Source organism: Pseudorca crassidens, chromosome 8, assembly GCF_039906515.1.
Source record: "Pseudorca crassidens isolate mPseCra1 chromosome 8, mPseCra1.hap1, whole genome shotgun sequence".
Classification (NCBI taxonomy): domain Eukaryota; kingdom Metazoa; phylum Chordata; class Mammalia; order Artiodactyla; family Delphinidae; genus Pseudorca; species Pseudorca crassidens.
This window is the reverse complement of record NC_090303.1, coordinates 13,935,881-13,956,860: the sequence shown is the minus strand read 5'-3', so window position 1 is coordinate 13,956,860 and position 20,980 is coordinate 13,935,881. Positions and strand designations below refer to the sequence as shown.

The following is a 20,980-nucleotide window of genomic DNA, read 5'->3' as shown; positions in this document are numbered from 1 at the left end:
GATGAATTGTATGTTCTTCCCTTTAGCTATGTCAGTTTTTGTTTTATGTATTCTAGGGCTCTGATTGTATGTGCATGTGTTTATAATTGTTATATCTCTCCTTGCTTCTGTAGAGCATCAAGTTCATTCACAGTTTCTTGGTAGAATAAAGAATAACAGCAGGAATGTCTGAGTTTTATCGTATCCAGTATGCAGCAAGACAGCTTCTTCTCCTTTAGCCAGTGAAGCCTCCATTGCCATTTTGAAGACCGCAAAAAAATGGCTAATCCTTTCTCATTCTGTGTTTGGCAAAGTACAGACATACCCTTAGGCTAGTTTGCTTCTACAAAGCAACCCCATGGATGTCTTGGAGGTCCTCATGTACTGTGACATTGCACAAGTCTGAATGTGAAACAGAAAATAGTTTTTATAGTTTATCTGTTTGTTATAGTCATGCCATTCCTTCTACACATGAAATTACCAACACGGCTATAATTTTTGAAAGAATTGCCACCCGTGATTGTGTTCCAAGGTAGTTGTAAGATAGATCACTAACGCAACATTTAATGGATAACTTTCTCCATCATTCTATTATTCATGTCACTCACACTGGAATATGACCCACAAACAGATTTAGTGTCAAATCTGCCAGTAACTCTACTCCCCCAGAAACCTTTGATGTTCCATTGCTCAACGGCCAGTGATAACCATTAGATTATGAGCCCTTCGTGTGGTGGGGAAAAACAACTACCCACAAAAGGGCATAGCACCTCATCTGCACTCCCCACTTCAAAGGTTGTTTCTCATAGTGGTCTTGGCTATTTCTTTGGGAGCTGAGACTTGAGATATATAGATTTTGTGTTCATGTCAGTCTTTTGTTCCCATATAAATTTATTCTTGCAGCCATTGTACATAATGACATCAGTATTTGCAAGGAGGGTCCCATTAGTGCCATCAGAAGGATGCTCTATTTTGCTTCCAGGCCCAGACAATGCTGTTTGAAACCAGAGAAAGTCTTGCACAATACACAAGCTTTCCAGATACTGTAAATACTTTCAAATGCCCCATGAATCTAAAAGATGTTGGAAATTCAGAGGACTGATCTTTAGTGGCACTAAAAATACTTATTTTAAAGAGAAACATTACAAATGTATGGTACATCAACTTGGAGAAGTTTGAAGTATCTCTTTCCATTTGTTCTTCTCCCAATCTTTCCAATGCCTCTACATATTTTCTCTTTTTGTATTTTATTTTAATTTTTTTGGCCATGCCGTGTGGCCTATAGGATCTATCTTAGTTCCCCAACCAGGGGTGGAACCCGTGCCCCCTGCAGTGGAAGCACAGAATCCTAACCACTGGACCACCAGGGAATTCCTTTCTCTTTTTTTAAATGAAATTTCCAGTATTATATTTCATCATGTATATACTAACTTTAACGCATCAGTTCGCACACATATATATGTGCTTCAGTGAGTGTTCAGCAGCCGTCATACACACATCAATGGTGATACGACATCTGAGCTGGCACATCTGAAAAGTATTAACTTACCCTAAGGATTTTTGAAGGTGAATGTTTATTCTTGCAAGATTTGGATGCTCTCTTAGAAGGGAAAAATACTGTGTACACACAGATGATATTAGGAAATACCGCTATCCGGGTTTACTGTAAATGGATGTGAGTTCTCCCCACGTCCCCCGTATCAGGTCACTTTCAATTACATAGTGAAAAAGTATTTAGAAATACTTGAAAAACCTTGAATGGCGGAAGTTCCCTGGTTGCCTAGTGGTTAGGATTCCAGGCTTTCACTGCCGTGACCTGTGTTCAATCCCTGGGGTGAACTGAGATCCCGCAAGCCACAAAGCGAGGCCAAAAAAAAAAAATCTTGAATGGCTTCAAACTGAAATAGTTTACCAAGTCCAAGTTAACTCTTTTTCAAAGGCTAAACTTCTTGTCTACATACTGGTGCTCTCTCAGTGAAGGCTCTGAAGGCAGCTGGGTTCATACACAACACCCCTCCCTGCCCTGCAAAGAAGATGAAGAAGTGTGACCAAGAGGTCCCTCACTGAGGACTCCATGGTGCCTCCAGGACCCTGTCGTCTGTCTCTTGCTTTTCTCCTTTGTTATCAGTCATTCCACTCCCTGGCCTTGGCTTCTGCTAGGATGGCCTTCTTCTCCCACCTTTCATTGATGAAGAGTCAGGGGAAGACCCAGAAGACTCCAGCTCTTCTATACTTGCTTCAAATACAATCAAACCTAAGATAGAACCGAGCTGGGTGCTTGCCGTCCTCTTTCCTCAAGTGGCCAGTTGGTGTCTCCAGATCTTTCAAGTTGAGTGACACCCAGTTCAATAGGCTCCTCCCCAAGAATTCCCAGCCCCTACCATGTGGATTCCTTCAAAGACAGACACACACACACACACACACACACACACATACGCACACATACAGATACACGAAGACACACAACTACAACAACAATAACAGCAGCACGCAAGAAAATAGTGAGTTTTGCTTGGGTGGCAGCACACTTGCATGACTGCTTGAGGAGTTCTAAGTTGAAAAGTCCACCATCAATGTAATGAAAATAGCATGCTTTTCGATGGGAAATAGGTGGGTGACTTGGCCCTTCCTGGGCAGATCACACAATAGCTCCAGGTTGACTTTTGATAAGGAACATGGCAGAGTTCAATGTTCTTGTTAGATAAAAATGTCACAGATCAGCTCCTGGAAACTTTTCTACCCTAATCGGCCTCAGCCTGTTTATTTTCAAATCTACATGTCGCCCTTTTAGGCAGGTTTCCAGGAGGATCATCTGGAGATGAGTGTACTTCCAGCTTCCTCCCCTTCTAATAATGGCCAAGAAGAAACTGACCAAACCAAAGGGATTGTACTTTAAGCATCTGTGGCACCTTTGCTGGAAATTTCCACAAGTTCTTTATTCTAAGTTATACGATTTCAAATTGTACCCAGTTCTTAATTATTTGAATTATTCCCGCACGTACGTATTACACTTGTTTCATTTTCAAGTATGTCGGTTTGTGTACCCAGAAGTGAGAGATGTTTTTAACAGATATAAATATAGTGTTGGCTGGCCAAGTGCAGGCTGTCACCAAGGTCCTCTGCCCACTGAGCAAGACCGTGTCGCCTCCCAAATCAGCTTCCTAATGAGATGGAGATGTTCTTCATTGATTTTTACTTTTTCCAGTGCAACTAATGCATGGTTTACTTCAGTACTAGGCTCCAATTAGATAGCTTTTTGACATCAGTTTTTTTCCTCCACTTTTAAGAATGTGTCTCCGGAATTGTCTCTGGAAGCCTGAACAGTAGGATACGCTTTCATGCCTTACCTGGAGCCAATTTGTAGGGGAAAATGTTTGTGTGTTGTTCTCCTTAAGGAGAGCTGTGTTAAATTAAACGGAACACTCCTTTCCAAATGCATTTGCGTACAAAATTTAATAATGTTAAATGGCACTCTATGGGATAAATATGGGGAAATATTACTTGCATATATCAATAGTCTAGTACAGCTCATTCTGGTTATATGCGATCCTTAGCGTGTGTCCGTTCTCTTCATTCTTTCTGGCAGGGCATGTGCATCTAGATGATCTAGAAGCCATTCCAAAGCATCAGGATAGAAGTTAAAAATGAGTGAGGCCAAACCCAGCAACGTTTTATGCTGTTCAGTATTTTGATCCTTTGAAGAGATGTCAAATGCAGGTTTAGATCACATTTACGTGAAGCTGATCCATCCTGATTAGGACCTTAGGAGCAGGAGAGATTTCCTGGACTTGTCCAGAGCAACTATTTTTCCTTCACCTTGAAGCAATGTCTCTCAGCCCACTAAATGACAAATCAAACAAGTGGTTTTAGGAATTCTCAGAAAGGTTTTCATATTCTATGTAGTATTTCTTGTCGTCGTGAAGATATTGAAATGTCTTACTAACTTCCCTATTCATTATTCATTTCCTATCAGTGAACCATCCATAGATTGAAAAAGATTTGTCTCACTATGTTTGAATAAACGTGGATTTTGCTTATCTAGTTCTTGGTTGGGAAGGTCTTTTGGGGTGCAAAAATCCCCATTTAGGTCAAAAGGACAGTATATGAAGGGAAACAGATAGGAACTTACTAAAATTTAAACTTGATTTTAAACACTGTATTACATCCTAAAATCAGAAGTAAATCAGATCTTTGTGGGGACCAGTGCTGTGCTGACCAGTGAGAGGGTAGGCTCTGAGACCCAGATTCTGGGGAGGGAAAAGTGCCTCAAATGCCATAGGCACTGGGCCCCCTCTGGTTGGGACCCAGTCACCCTGCATGACAAAGCTCACTTTGTAAAGCGTCATCAGTGGTGTGCAGCGTGGGTGAGGATGCTTCGTCCCCTAGAGCTGTTCCAGTCTCAGTCTCTGCAACTCCACAGGGATGATCCCAACTGCATAGGCCCCAAGAATATGTTCTTCCTTGTTTGCAGAAGGCGCATACTCAATCCTTTATATGCTGGAAATAACTCCCTGTGAGAAGTTGTGTCCGTATTTACCCCTAGGGCCTAACTCCGGGGGGAGTGGGGCAGCCACGGATGAGTGGAACAGCTGCCGGAGATCCGGATGTGGTTGGTGGTAAGAGCCCCGAATGTGGTTGGTTGAGTTTCTCTGGTCTAGACCACGGATCTGCTTTCAACTATCTCATCACATTGCTGGCCTTCCACGCCCGCACTGAAAAGGCAATAGTAAACCGCCTGTGATCTAGTCTCAACAAGAGTGTCTAAAGGTTAAGCACTCCGTTAGTGCCTTCACTCAAGCTGGCGGACAGAAAGCTTCACACTTGGGTTTAAAAACTGCCTAAATTAGGTTGTGTTTTAATGCTGTACTGTCAATTTTTAAGGGGGGACTCTGTGTGGCATCCTCGCCTGTAGAACTCATCTCTCAGTGTTCCCCAGATGAGACCCCACCAGCATGAGTTCCTTGTGAAATTAATACATTTTGGCCTCAGGAGCTGCCCCTCACCTTTGAGGAAAATACATTTGCTTCCCTGAGGAACTAGTACATTTCTTCATATCTAATAATAAGACTGTATCTCCCTTTCTTTGCTTTGGCTGCCCGGGGACTTCAAGCCAAATTTTTATGTGTGTGGCTATATGAGCCCATGTGGCCATTGTATTTTCATTCTTTTATCATTGTTCCTTCTTTTCTTTCTCTTTTTCCTTTCTTCGTGAATTTATTTATTTTAGTCTTACCCTCATCAATTACTGTGAGAAAAGAGGCAGAGATACATTACTTTTTTTTTTTTTTTTGCGGTACACAGGCCTCCCACCGTTGTGGCCTCTCCCGTTGCGGAGCACAGGCTCCGGACACGCAGGCTCAGCGGCCATGGCTCACGGGCCCAGCCGCTCCACGGCATGTGGGATCTTCCCAGACCAGGGCACGAACCCGCGTCCCCTGCATTGGCAGGCGGACTCTCAAACACTGCGCCACCAGGGAAGCCCTATACATTACTATTGTTAAAAAGTAGAACAATGTTTGGTAATTTTCAAAGTAAAGATTGTTTCACCTCAACATGATTATTGGCCAATTTCTAATGACAACACTATGAATCATATTAGTTGAGCTGCATATGGTGTTTCTTATAAAGTATTATATATTTACATTAAAACATAGTAGATAAAATAAAAAAAACACTTTTGTGTTTTGGTAGATCTAAGTTTCAGGAATTTGTCAATTCTACTTCTGAAAGACATACTACACCCTTTTGAAAGAACTGATACAGAGTCAGATAATCTATGCAGCTACTGTCAGAGATTGAATCCTTCATTTTAAAACAAAGAATAAAAAATGAAAGAGAAAAGTTATTTATATTAGCTCAATGTCACTAATTTGCAGATACTATGACTGAAAAAAAACAGTGGCTGAAAATCAAAAAAATCGTAAGAATTTAGTCACGGTAATGGCCTAGTTTCAAATGTCACAGAACAGAGTTTTCCCCCTATTGTCACTCCCCTTTTTCTTTTCTTTCCTTTTTTCTCTTCGCTCCTTCTTTCCTTTCCTTTCCTTTCCTTTCTTTTTCTTTCCTTTCCCTTTTGCTTTTCCTTTCCTTTTCCACCACTTTCTTACTCAGAAACTTTTCTTTCTTTTTAGTCAGAGAATAGAGATGCAGAGAACATCAGGGTCCTGCAATAAGAAGTGGGTAGCATTAACAAGACAAAGGTTTATCATATGCGTTTTAATTTTGAAGAACCTAAAAGACGAATAGGACCCTGAATTTTTGATGGAGACTTTACAGGTGGAAAAGTAAATTGGACAACTACTTGGGAGGCAGGGTTCTGGGAAGAAGGAAGCAGAGCACAAAGGCTCCGAAGAGAGAACAGGAGAGAAAGGACTCACAAGGAGGATTCTGCATTAATGGAAAAATGGAAAACAAACTAATAAACAAGCGACACTGTTTTGCATCATCCTCTGGGCATCCGTTAGTGATCCTATGATAGGAATATTTTCTTACTGGTAATGGATTGTCCTCTTTCACCCCTTCAGAAGTTAAGGACTTTATTAAGGAGTGATCAGAAGTTTAACTTAACCATAGAGCAATAGGACTGCTCTGTGTTGGAAAGAGATTCGTGGTTTGGCTGAAGAAGTTTCTGAAGGAACAAATGGAGAGAAAACATATGAAACTGTTCTAGAAGCTGTTTCAACCAGACCAGAGGTGTTTAACTTAGCTCCTTATCTGTTATCTAGAAGAATGAACTTGTGGATCCATCCTATCTGGTAGTACTTCCCTTCTGCCATCTTTTGGAAAGTTTGGTGCTTACCATCCCATGACCCTGGACGTGACCGAGCATATCCTTCTCCAAGCTCAATGTCCGTGGAGCACAACTTAGGAGTTACTCAGACAAGCTACATGTTGCCCAAATGGGGTGAGAATGGACATGCCCTGGGCCATCTCTCCTGTTACTGTCGAGTCCTGTGCTCTCCCTCCTGTAGCTGCTGCTTCTGCACGGGTCAGAGCTCAGTCTCACTGGCAGGGAAAAGGTGCTGCCAGGCCCCCCCAGAGCCGGGGATGTTATCCTTGTCACAGATGGAAAAGAGCAAGTTGAGATTGGATCACAAAGTGTTATTGTAAGTCACCAAGTTCATGTGTAAGTCATGAGAGAAGCGCAGAATCTCCATTGAATGACCGCGACAAGCAAGAACCCCTCAGCACGGAGCGCATCTCATAGGAAACTGATAACCAGATCCGCTCCCACCCAAGCAATTAAAATAAAATAGCCTCCTCCCCATTTCCCGATCTCATACATCCCCACCCTCAATCAAAATGAAGTCAACGATATACTTGTATAAATTCTGGCTATGCAGCTTTGAATAATTTTTCCCAAATCATGGGAATTTCTGGAAATAAAATACAGTGATTTCTCATCTAGAAATACATGAAATAACCATAAAAAGACACTCCCCCACTTTTTCTTCCCTAGTATAGAGCCTACGACTGAAATCAAATGAAGGAAAAATGGATATGATGTTTATTTCTAATCTGTGGAGCGTGATTTTAATAATTTCAATAGATTTCTCTATAACCCACCCATTTTTTTCCTCTTTCCTTAAAGTAAGGAAATTTCCAAGTGAAACACACGCTATTCTATGAACAATGGACCTGATAAGGGTTGGAACAAATTCCTCTTTCTGTCCCTATCTCTGAGTCTTATTTACCTACTTTTGTGAAACTAGAATGAACGACATAGGGTAAGATAATCTAACCATCTCTGACATGTTTATGAAGTAAACCCGGGTACAACAAATCATTTACAACACTCACAGACTAGGTCACAAACTGAACCATCCTCTTCATGTGCCCATAACTCTGGATCAAAGAATGGCACTGAGCTTGCCGTTGTCAGCTGTGACAAGTGCTTCAAGGTCAGTCTCCCCCTGTTGTCATGGCTGAGCTCAGACCGCGGTAGCATCGTTAGTCACCATCAGTGAAATATGCTACTTCTGTATATGTGGTTCGGAGGGTGCTTCTAGCTCTGGGTGGCTGAGGAACTGATGCAGTGTGGAGTCCAGACTTACTAGTTTCCAACCTTGATGAGACCACCTCAAAGGTGAGGGGCAGCTCCTGAGGCCAAAAGAGACTTCAGATAACCAAAGTCCTCCAGGGCTTGTGAGAAAAGAAGTCATGCTGATCCTAAGACAAAAGGCTGTGCTTGCTAAAGGTAGAGTGAGGATTCAGGACTCAATGTTTGGTAAACCAGGATGGAGGCATCCAAAGCGGGGTGAGCAAAAGCGTTTTCAGAAGCAAAACCTCAAGTAGCAAGAAGGCTGCTGCTGCCCCATCTTCAAGGGCTGGCTGCCACAGACCCACCGCAGGTTGTCGGAAGACTCCTACTTTAAGCGCTGCCAATATGGAGGCCTAAGGGAGTTTAAAGCTCGCCTCGTGAGCTTCTCTGGTGGCCTGCTTGTAGCCCTGTGGGTCCTGGGCCACCCCCAGAGACTCAGTCCCTTCCAGCAGCCCCTCTGTTATGCCTTCCTTCCAGCTCCTGCTCTAACCAGCTGAGAGGCCAGCTCAGGTCAACATGGGTGTCAGGATGGCTTGTCCTGCTCCTAACTTAAGAGAGAGCTCTGTAAACGCCACTGGCTGTTGGAGAGCCTTTCTTGGCAGAAATCCTCGTGCTAGAAATGGCTTGTCAAGGCCTATCACAGGATCCGTCTTGATGTTTTAAAACCTTTTGGGAAGCACTGTTATGTACGTGATGCTCTGCTTCAGATAAAGGGGTCATCCTGAAGAAATATAGTTCAAACTTACATTTGGTCCGTGTTTTAGAGTCCAGTCCCAAATGATACGTTTTCAATGGAATCTAGAAACCTGCTGTCCAGTTTCAGGCTCACGTCCTATTGGATCACTCATTCTGTCTGAAGGCTTTTGCTTGTTTTATTTCCCACACCTGCTTTGATCTGCCCGGGTTGCCATTTGTTTCTGTCTTTGAATGTTTTCATTAATGATAAATTATTGAAAAGGCTTAAAGCATCTTAGTATGCTCAGTTCCTAAGATAATCTCATGACGCATAGTACGCCATTCCAGGGTCAGTTTTTCCCCATGGCTTTTGTCCCAGGGTTGTGGACTTTGCCAAGGTGTTTGTTCTCCCTCATGGCAGCAGAGGGGGCCACCCTGTGTCAGACAGAAACAAATACTTCCAGAGCAACATTCTTTGCAGGTAGGAATCACCTGCTTTATTCCTTTCCGGGCAGCAAAATATTGATGGCAGCACAGTGAGTCCATCAGGTGGGGTCCTCAACTTAGAACTTTTCAGAATTAAGATTTGATAGTATGAGTGAACTCGGGCTCTGAAGTTTTCACTGTATTTTTTTCATTTATGTATAGTCTTTTTGTTCCCAGAGTAGACTAGATGTGGATGATATAAATAAGATGTGGTCTCTGCCCTCAGAGAGCTCACAAGCCAATAGGAGAGAAAGATAGGACACAGGATGGTAACTTTTGTTTTGTTTTGTTTTTTTGACTGTGTTGGGTCTTCGTTGCTGCGCGCGGGCTTTCTCTAGTTGCGGCGAGCAGGGGCTACTCTTCATTGCGGTGTGCGGGCTTCTCATTGCGGTGGTTTCTCTTGTTGCGGAGCACGGGCTCTGGAGCGCAGGCTCAGTAGTTGTGGCGCACGCGCTTCGTTGCTCCGCGGCACGTGGGATCTTCCCCGGACCAGGGCTCGAACCCATGTCCCCTGCATTGGCAGGTGGATTCTTAACCACTGCGCCACCAGGGAAACCCCTGGTAAGTGTTTTGATGAATTTGCATATGATCTCGTTGGGACTCCAAGGAGGAGGGATTTCAACTTGGGGAGGCAGTTCTGACACACTTCCCCAGGGGAGCTGAATCTTGAAATAAGCATTTGCCCAACAGGGTCGGGGTGGGACGTTCCATAAAGAAGGGGCAAGGAATTAAAAAGGAATGAATCTGGGGGGCCGAGCGAGGGGGACAACATCAAAGAAACTCGGTGAGGCCAGCAGGAGCAGATGATGGGGGACTTTTTGTCAGTAGTTGGGAGGCCCTGAAGTATTTGAAGCAAAAGAGGAACATGCACTGAACTGTACAGTTATGTATGGTTAAAATAGTATGTTTTATATTATGTGACTTTTACCACAATAAAAAAAAATTTTTTAAGTGACATGCTCTGATTTCTGGGCTTTTTTTTTTTTTTTTAAGAAAAATTAATATGGTAGCAGAGTTATAGATGGGCTAGGGAGATGTGGAATGGAGACAGAGACCAGTTCGAAGGTGATTGTAATCTCCAGGAAGATGCTGGGGAGGACCTAGATCGGGCCAGAGCTGGAGGGGAGGCACCTAAGAGATTTTAAAAGGATCCACGTAGCCATGAGTCAGCAAGACTGAGGGCCGACTCTTAGACTTTGTGGATGAATTATGGTATAATTCGTAGTGGTGGCAGATCTCGTCTTTTTTAATTTCAGCTTTACTGAGGGATAATTGACGTATAAAATTATAAGATATTTAAAGTGTACGTTGTGGAGATTTGGTACACATATACATTGGGCAAGCGCTCCCCCCATCTAGGTAATGAACACACCCATCACCTCACATATTTATCTTTTTTTGCGTGTGAGAACATGATACAGTGCTGTCAGCCATAGTCACCATGTTTTATGTTAGATCCTCAGACCTTATTCATCTTGTAGCTGAAAGTTCGGGCACTCGTACCAACCTCTCCCTATTTCCTGCCAACTCCCAGCTCCTGCAACTACTTTTCTACTCTCTGTTTCTCTGAGTTTTGTTTTTTTTTTTAGAATCCACATATAGGTGATACAATGCAGAATTTGATTTTCTCTGTCTGGATTATTTCACTTAGCATGATGCCTCAAGTGTTTTTTTTCACTCAAAAATAGTTATATTATTTCCATGTCAATCAATATGCAACTTGAAGTCACTTTAAATGCCTGCATCCTACTCTGGGTACATATGTACCGTAATTAACCTCATCACTTTTTCCTTGGAGCCATTTAGTTTCATTGTTTTTTACTAAACAACACTGTCTTAAGTGTCAAGTTTGGAATTTGATTTTACCCTACTTACCAGCTCAGAAGTAAGTTGTTGCTGTCTTGTGGTTGCTGGCTGATGACACAAGACTCCTGGATCAGAGACAAGGGACTTTATTACCTACAGCACAACATACAGCAGGAGTATCAGCGTGGCATTGGTTCCATTGGCCCCCAAACCCCACGGCAGTGATTTCATGGACCCAGATGGATGCTTTGCTTGCGGTGGGTTGGCATTACAGCTGAGGAATATCGAGCTTAGGGAATCTACTTCTGCTGGGTAACCAGTAAGCAAGTCCGCTCTTTGCGCCGGGAGGAGACATTACCTCATCCTTCAAGGTCACTTGTTTTAAGCGCAAGTCTGAGAAATGGCCTGGGCAAAGAGTGGTAAGGATTTTGCATTCTTGTCATACCCAGCAAGGTGTGCAGGAGCACGAGAGAACGGTGAAGGACTGTCTCTGAACAATAAGCATCCTTTCCTATACATTTAAAAATATCTTTAGGAGGGAATTCCCTGGTAGTCCAGTGGTTAGGACTTGGCATTTTCACTGCCGAGGGCCCGGGTTCAATTCCTGGTCAGGGAATTAAGATCCCGCAAGCTGCTCAGCACGACCCCCCCCCAAAAAAAAGGATGGAAAAATATCTTTAGGGTAAATACAGAGGAATGAAATCACTCAACCAAAGAGTTTGCACTGCTGTAGACATTCTGTACTTGTTACCAGATGACCTTCTAGAAACTTCCTCTTGCAGGTTTGCTTTCTCAGTCGTGTTCTGTAAAATGACTGTTGCGTTTCCCATGTTGGCCCAGGAATGACTTCCTCTCGTCTGAGCGCTCAGGCCCATGTTGGCGTTCTCCGCTTTTCCAGGGATGCGTCTCATTGTATTAACAGGGGGGATATTTTAGCAGAGCCATTTCCTGATTGGTGTCAGGCTGAAAATAGATTGCTTGCCCCAGGTTGGTGGGAACAGAAATGCTAAGATAAGCAACAGCGTCTCCTCCCCACAGCCTACCCTGCCTGTAGCAGGTCAAGTCTCTTCCTATTCAGGAGACCCAGGGCTCTGTTTTCTCATTTGATCTAACAGTGCAGACAGGTGGTATGTTGTATCTGTGCGCTTGTAGGTGAATTTTAATGACATTTCAAGGCATCCTGAAAAACAAAATAATTCTTCGGATTGCTTTTGTCAAATAATAAAAATATTTGACATAAATCTCATTGGGAACAGATGTGGAAATACGCAATTCTTACTTTTTTACTATCCTTCCCTGGGGGCTCTTGGTCTATGCCAATCTGAATTTTATTGCTGAAAGTGCTCGCTCTTTTCCGGGTGTGTTGTCTTTAATACATAGGAAAACTTCGGGCGAGGAGGACCCTGGAGCAGTAGCTAACACTGCTAAAATCAAGACTGAACCATCAGAGAGTTACATCAGGACGGAAGGTTTGTCCTTGGATCAAAGCCTCCCCTGGGCGAGGACTCTGGTACATGCGTCCTGGTAGTGGCTGCAGTGGTCTGGGCCATATGGGAAATTCTGCTGTTATCACAGACTCTTCCCATGACTTTGGTATATTCACTTCTTTCTGGTTTCCTCTTCTGTCAAATGAGCATGGGAATCTCTGACCCTGACCTCAATTAGAGAACCACCTTAGAAGCCCTGGCTTTTATTGATGTGTGTGAGACTCAAGTGTAGATCCTCAGGCACATTGTGTATTCCACGGGCTGCCCCCTCCTTAATCCACCCCCTACACCCAGGCCCCCCGCCAGCAGTGACTCTCCATGGTTTGCCGTGCGCGTCCTGGCACATCAGGACAAATCATTTGACATACCTGTTGGCCATGTGTGGTATCTCCTTAACGTGGATAAGCTGGGTGCTCTGCAGGGAAGAGACCCTGAGGACTGTGCCCTCCAGGTGGTTTATTTGTGTCCGCCCACCAGGGAAGCACATCCTTTCCTATTGAAATGTTTGAAGGAAAAGTCCATAGTACCTAAAGAGCCACGTTTGAAGAAAATTGGCCCTAACTTCCTTCCTGATCTTGCGGTAATGTCCATAAAGAATGTTCTCCAGGCAGGAAGAGTCAGTCATTGTTATGGACTGAATGTTTCTGTCCCCCCCCCCCCCCCCCCCCGCCCCTAATACTCATACATTAGAGCCCTAACTCCCCATGTGACTGTATTTGGAGATAGAGCCTGAGAGGAAGTGAAAAAGGTTAAATGAGGTCACAGGGTAGGGCCCTAATCTGACAAGGTTGGTGCCTTTATAAGAAGGAGAGATAGCAGTGCTTTCTCTCTCCACCTTGTAAGACCACAGCAAAAAGGCATCTGTCTGCAAATCAGAAAGAGAGTTCTCACCGGAACTGTAACCTGCCGGACCTTGATCTGGGGCTTCTAATGTTCAGAACTGTGAGAAAAGACGTTTCTGTTGTTGAAGCCACACAGGTTGTGGTATTTTGTCATGGCAGCCGGAGCAGCCCTGGCAAAGTCATGTAAACACTCCAGAAACAGCCACCATAACTGGGCAGGAGGGAATCCAGTCACCTTCCAAGACTGGCATTTCACCCTGACTGGTCTCAAGCCAGTCCTCTCGAATCTTTTCTTGGGAAAGCACAAATGCTAGGTGAGCCAAAAAAAACAACAAAAAAAGGTGATGATGCGGGCTCGAAGTTTTTGTTCTTAGCCGTGCTGAGCTATTTTTCCATTTTTCTATGAAACATATGCAGATCCCAGCTACCCAGATGCTCATCAGACTCTTTAGGAAGTAACTGCTGGGTCATCTGCCTTCAGATCTAGACGTTAAAGTTTTCGGAAAGGGGATAAATCATATTTACCTTGAAGCCGTGAACCTGGCATTACTATTTATGGTCGATAAACATTAGTTGCAAGATGAATAAATCCATGAATGAATGAATGAATGGGCAGTAAATGGAATGTAAACTGACTATAGTGTCTGGTCAGTTTCCCAGATCATTCCACATTTCTTCTATATTCGCAATAACCTTTTTTACCCAAGGTTTTTTATACATTTCTTTTCAAATAGCCTAAAGATGCCTGACCAGGATACCTTCGTCGAGTTCCAATCTGTAAAGGAATGAAAATGTAGAAGCAGGCATCTCAGGGGCCATCCTTCTTAAATACACAGTGTGTTCCACTGGATCTCTACATATGGATGGCTTCCTTGGTCCCCATGTCACAGTTGAGCTATTCAGATCATTTAAGTCAGCTTGCTATGTTTAAAAGGGATTGCAAGGCTCTGTGCTGAGCTCAAGAAGCTACTTCTTCTTTTTGCAGATATCAGAATACCCAACTCACAAGGTAGTAAACTGATAGTTGTATTTCCCTTTCTATATATGTTGTAAGTCTACGGTAGGCTTTCCAGGGCTGATATCCTGATTCAATAATCTTTCAGCTGTGCAGCTTTTTTAAAAAGCTGTTTTCCAGATGGTTTCTGCCCCTCTAGGCATAACATCTGCTTCCCAGTCAGCCAGAAATGGGAAGGGCACATCTTTGGCCTATACCTCCTTGGCCAGAACTCCACAGTGTAGCTCCCCTTAGATGCAAGAACAAGAAGAACTCCACAGTGTAGCTCCCCTCAGATGCAAGAACAAGAAGAACTCCACAGTGTAGCTCCCCTTAGATGCAAGAACAAGAAGAATGCAAGGAAGGGCTTGGTTGAGAATGTGTGTTAACTGAACCAACCTCCACTGTCTTCCGCACAATCTCCAGGAAGAAGAGGAAGCTTTTGGAGAATCCCAAACGAGACTTGGAGACAGGGAGATAAGAGTGGCTTCTGAGATGCAGCAACAAGAGATTATGGGCATTCCCTTCTCAGCCATTTTAAATAAGTTCCACGGAAGCCCAAGTCTGTGTCACCTTGTTCCAACCTAAACAGCCAACCCAGGATTAGGTGTCTGTCCCGACGTGAACTAATCATGATTAGGGGGCCTGCTAGCTGAGGGTCAGAGTTGGACGGTTCATTCGTGGGATCACGGGGTCACCCGATGAATTGATGGCTATTCTCAGAGAAGGAGGCTCATTTTGAGTCAGGGAGCCAGCCAGGGGGCCCACCTAACCTTGAGGGGGTGAATGGGAATGGCAAGCCGCTTCTTCCAAGATTGCTTCCTGAGGATACCGATGGCCCCTAGTATCCTCCTGAGGTGGTTTTAGGGATCTTGAAGAACAGAGCTCTGGTCTTAGCATCCAAAAACAAGCTCACATCCCAGCTCTGGCCAATGACTTTGGGCAGCTCATTCCTTAGACCTCCGTTATCTCCTGCATGAAGTTAAGACTAGAAATACCCATGGATAGAAATGGAATAAGCACCCTCTGACAGGCCGAAAGCTTTGTGGACAGGGAAGGTGTTGTTATGATTTCCAGAACAGTGCCAAGTTGTGACTGCCTTTGCCAGCCATTGATATGTTTCATGTCACTGAATGTGATCTCACGAGAACACAGGCCATTAATATTTACAAAAGGAACCTTCCTTCCCACAACCCGTCTTCAGTTTTTCCAGGCCTTCTGTCACTTCTCACCAGCCATGTCCTCTTTCAGGAGTGGATGGGGAGAGATACATTTGTGTCTAGAGCGTGCGTCTGCTGGAACCAAGAGCTGTGTGTCATCATTTGTAGTGTATGTGAGTAGAGGAGGCAAAACCTGATCTTCCCCTGCTCATTGGAGCTCACACAGAACCCAAAGGGTTAAAGCAATGTTCCAAGGAGCTGCACACAAAAGTATCTCACAGGCTGTCCGGTGAGATAGTCACTTGACCACGCTACATTCAATGAGGTCATGGTCCCACATGCATCCTCTTCTCCTTGGGAGAAGGTGCATAAAATATAAATAAATGATCAGGTTACAGAATGAACTCTGAATGACCAATTTTGGCTCAAGGAAAGGCCTTCTCCTGCCTCACAGTTCCCCGACGATAAATCTTTCAGCAGCAGGTTGATCCTTTTCAGAAACAGACTGTCTAGCAATGTTTCCACCTCCTGCCCCCATCAGGATGGAGTGAGTACGAGGCGGAGGTCTGGACGCACAGACAACCCGCCGCAGACTCATGCCTGGGACAGCTTTCCTCTCTCAAGGGCTGACTGGTCGATACTCTGGCTGCTGCTGGGAGGGAGGGGAAAGGGAACAGGTTGCGATGTCGCTGATAACAGCGAACGCCATAGACCGTCTGCAGAAGGGAGCCGCTGATCTGTGTCCCAGAGAAGGAAGCTCCGAGGTTGAAGGGGCCGGACCCAGCACCACCACTAGAAAGAATGGCAACGTCCTTGCAAATGTTTCCAGCCCCTTAGTTTTCCCTTGGGGTAGATTATTTAAAGTCTGTCATGAGTCTTTGCAAATTCATAACTTGCATGTGCTCATTTTCCCTGGGTCCATCTGTGCCCATGGGAAAAGGAATATAAAGGAAGGAGGGATGCTTTGGTGACAAGATGCTTAGGGTTGATGGGGGAGGGGGGAGGAGGACCCAAACTTATGAAGCTGCTACTCTGACCAGAAATGGAAACCACCCCTTCCAATCAGCATGTTGTTTTTGATAAAGAAATAAGACAAGGTTACTCTCCTTTGTCTTGTTTCTCTGGTCCCCTTGGTGTTTGCTTTTCTCTCCAAATTAGGTAGGGCCAGAGTGCATTAACGTGACCAGTGAACTCCTACTCAGTGCCACCAGCTCTTGCCTCCGTGGGAAGTTTTCATGTTGGATCCGGCTGCTGGCCTTCTGTGCTCTAAAGGTTAACTCTGCAGCCTGATGGGCCGGCCACTTGACGCTTAAACCTCAGCCATCCTGAGACTCAAGTTCTTTCTGCTCCCACCTGGCTTGCTGGTCTGCACTCCCCTGGGTTATTGACAGGGTCCTGGATGGCCCTACTGTGTCTCTGTGTGAATTACCGAAGGCTCCCAGCTCTTGGCAGACCGACTAGAAAGCATCCCTCTTCGGACTGAGGCAGCTGAGCCAGGGCACACGGCCAGCACGTGGCACGCAGGCTGGTCCTCAGCCCCCAGGTGCACCCCTGCACTGCACGTGGATGCACGCCGTGGCCCTGATTGGCGGCAACACCTTTCTCTTTGCCCTCCAGCCCAAGTGTCACCGAGAGGTCGGCCAGGGGGCAAGTCAGGCAGTGTTTACTCTCCAGGCTCCTTTGACTCCTGTCAGGGGACTGCCACATCCTGGCACGCACAGGGATAGCTCAGCTCTTGTCACAGAGGCTTTCATCTCATTCATTCACTCAGTAAATACTCAGTGAACATCTTCCAAGATGTTCATCACACCACCCTATAACCATGCACCAACTCTTTACCAAGATGCACATCTGGCCCCCAAATACCTGTGAACCTGATATATTGTACTTGTTAATCTAAAGACCAGGAATGCTGTTGCAAAATGCTTTACCTTTATACCTAAATGTATATTTGTGTTTTCTCCAAGTGCTCCCTACTTAGAAGACCACAGAAGGCCAGTGCACAGTGGTCTGATGCATTGCTTGGAGTATGCGTCATCCATGGGCCCTCCTGGATTCACGGCAGCTATGCGGTCCCCTTGGGGGCCAGGCTACCTCTGGTGAAACTTCATTTCGGCACAGGTGTTGGTGACATGGTCGAGTCCTGTAGTGAGAGATTCAGTTGCTCCTTGCCTTGGTGGCCGGTCTACACAGCTTCATGAGGGGAAAGGTGGGAGAGTTTCTGTCCCACCACTTAGCTACAGAAGGAAGACTAAATCCTAGCACCTGGAACCTTCGGTCAAGTCACACTTTTCTCTGTCCCTTGGTATAAAGGAAATGTTGGAGACTGAAACATACTCTAAGAAAAGATAAGGCTTGCTTCCTAGATATCTTTTGGCAAAAAGGGTTATTGAAAGTCTAGTGTCGTTGGTCGAGGGAAAAGTCCTCAAATCAGACTTCTGGGTTCAAATCCCAACTCAGCCATTTCCTAGGTATGTGTCGTAGTCTGCTTGAGCTGCCATATGAAAATACCGTAGGCTGGATGGCAACTTATGGTAAACAACAAATTTATTTCTCACAGTTCTGAGATCAAGATGGACAGGTTCTGGTGAAGTTCTTCTTCCTGGCTTGTAGATGGTTGTTTTCTCATTGTGTCCTCACATGGAAGAGAGAGAGAGAGACAGAGAGGGAGAGGGAGAGGGGGAGAGAACTAGTGCTCTGGTGTCTCTTCTTACAACGGCACTAATCCCACCATAAGGGCCTCATCCTCATGATCTCACGTAACCCTAACTACCTCCCAAAGGCCCCATCACCACATACCATCACGTTGGGTGTTAGGGCTTTAACACATGAATTTCAGGGGGACATAAACATTCTGTCTGTAATATTCTACCCCAGCTCCTCAAAATCACAACCTTTTCACATGCAAAATACATTCCTTCCACCCCAATAGCCCCCAAAGTCTTACCTCCTTCCAGCATCCACTCTAAAGTCTAATGCCCAAAGTCTCACCTAAATGTCACCTAAACCAGATAAGGGTAAGACCCCAGGCATAATTCATCTTGAGGTGAAATTCTTCTCCAGGGACTTCCCTGGCGGTCCAGTGGTTAAGACTCTGCACTTCCAATGCAGGGGGTGCAGGTTCCATCCCTGGTCAGGGAGCGAACTGAGATCCCACATGCCGCGCGCTGAGGACAAAAAAAAAAAAAGAAAAAAAATTCTTTTCCATTGTGAACCTGTGAAACCAGACAAGTTACATGCATCCACAATACATTGGTGGGACAGGAAGAAGATAGACATTCCCGTTTCAAAAGGGAGAAACTAGAAGGAAGAAGTGGCTGACAGGTCCCAAACAGGTTCAAAACCTAGCAAGGCAAATTCATTAGCTCTTAAAGCTCGAGCATAATCCTCTTTGGTTTGATCCTTCACTCCAGCCCATGGGAGAGGCAGCGTCGCCTCCAGGGATCAGTGGAGTAAGCCCACACACGTGGCAATCTGCGAGGGTGCAGCTGGGTGGCAATCCTGATCTTTGAAACTGACGTAAAGGCAGCCTTGCCCCCCAACCCCAGGACAATATGAACCTGACATTGTACCTATGGAAACCAAGAAAACTTTCTGGGCTTACGTGTGATTGGAGCAAGTAATGCTACCTGCACTAGAAGCACTTCTGAACCAGTTAAAAATACACATCCGAGGCCCCCCACAAAAAGCACTGTAGCGGCCCCTATTGGGCAAGAGACCCGGGAATCTGCATTTTTAACTCAGCTCATTCTGATGTACCCTAGATGCTGAGAACCACCGCCACCAGGGAACTCAGCACAGGATACTGAGTCATTATTTCCCTCCCTATGTTTTATTAAATTTATTTGTATGTGCTTTAACGTTATTGCCCCATGTGAGTTTCTGTTAGCGTTTTATCCCTCTTGTGTTCCTCTAGTTGTATATCTTTTTCCTTCAGGGTGGGGTTCAGGGCAGTTTTCTGCTTTGGTTACTGCTACCGACCACATCATCCCCTTGCTACCCTCAACCGTAACAGACAGCCCTGCCCGCTCCCTCCTGATTTATCCTGTATTGTGTTACCTTCTCAACCCCCCCCCCCACTTCTTGGCGATTTAAGGAGCTGTTTTTATTGTTTCTAGCGCCAACACATCTGTCATATATTTACCTCCAACTTAAAAACATTGGAGAATCACCGGTTACTTAGCGCAAAGTGATGTCTGCCCTAGATGACCATTTCTTTTGTAACTGGCTCTCATTCAGTGAGACTGGATATTTTGGGCTTCTCCTTTCCCACTCCCATTGCCATTTCAATCAGACCCTTGAAGTCAGTATACAGAGATGCTCTCAGCCTAGGTTTGTATATATAATGACTTCATTTTGTGACTCAAAGTAAACTTTGTGGTTCATTCACAGTTTCTCATTTTTTAAATTAATTTTTGTTGGAGTGTAGGTGATTTACAATGTTGCGTTAGTTTCTGCTGTACACCAAAGTGAACCAGTTATACATATACCTGTACATATATCCACTCTTTTTTAGATTCTTTTCCCATATAGGTCATTACAGAATATTGAGCAGAGTTCCCTGTGCTATACAGTAGGTGCTTATTAGTTATCTATTTTTTATATAGTAGAGTGTATATGTCAATCCTAATCTCCCAATTTCTCATTTTTGTAGACTACTCTTCCTCCATGAACACAGAAAATTAAGCCGTGGTTATAACTGAGGAAATGATATAGTGCAAAGTGTGTTAACAGCAGGCGGTAAATAGATTGGTAAGAATCTGTCTGCCTCTATCGGAATTGTATCGATAGTGAGAGTCTTACTAGTCAGAAATAGAAATCAAGTTGATTTAACCTAAACAAATGAGGAATTTGCTGGAGGACATCAGAGAGCTCCCGGGTTTTCAGACTCAGAGCATAGGTAGGAACCAAAGGGGTCCGGATAGCTGGTCCTCATACAGGATGCGGTCAGGGCAGGAGACTGGTGAGGGTGCTGGGTGGTGCCCCTGTGGCCGATCCCTTCCAGATTCAGAGCCCCAGGCAGAGGTTCTGATTAGTTGAGTTCTACCACGTGTCCACTGCCCCCTCTCCTCCCCCCCACACACAGGGACCCTCCCGTAGAACCCCCACAGTGGAAGGTGAGCCTTCCTCTTGTCCCCCATGGTTCCTCCAAAATACTAAGAAGATTTGAATGTTGTGTAGCTTTGTGGCAAAAGCCCACCCCAGGTATCATTCACATGCCCCTATCTCCACCGCAATAATCCGTCAGTTACTGAGGACATCTGTTTTTTTCAGGCACTGGGCTAGATGCCCCATGTGTAGAATCTCTAGCCGTTACCACAACCCTGTGAAGTAAATAGCAGGAAGTACTTTTTACAGTTGAAGACACTGAGGCTTGAAGAGGTTAAGTAACTTGCCTGTGGCCAGACAGGTGGTAAGAGGTGAACCCAGGATGATCTGACCCCAGAACTTGTGGCCTGCCCACTCCATCAAATTGCCGCCTCTATGTATTATTTTCACCTAAATTCTTT

At 44.8% G+C, this 20,980-nt stretch overlaps 1 non-coding gene across 1 annotated transcript; it reads left to right on the top strand.

The window, feature by feature from the left end:
* Positions 1 to 11,530: 11,530 nt before the first annotated feature.
* Positions 11,531 to 11,603, top strand: TRNAE-UUC (transfer RNA glutamic acid (anticodon UUC)). The gene has a single exon. It is a non-coding gene; the product is annotated as a tRNA-Glu (tRNA).
* Positions 11,604 to 20,980: the final 9,377 nt, after the last annotated feature.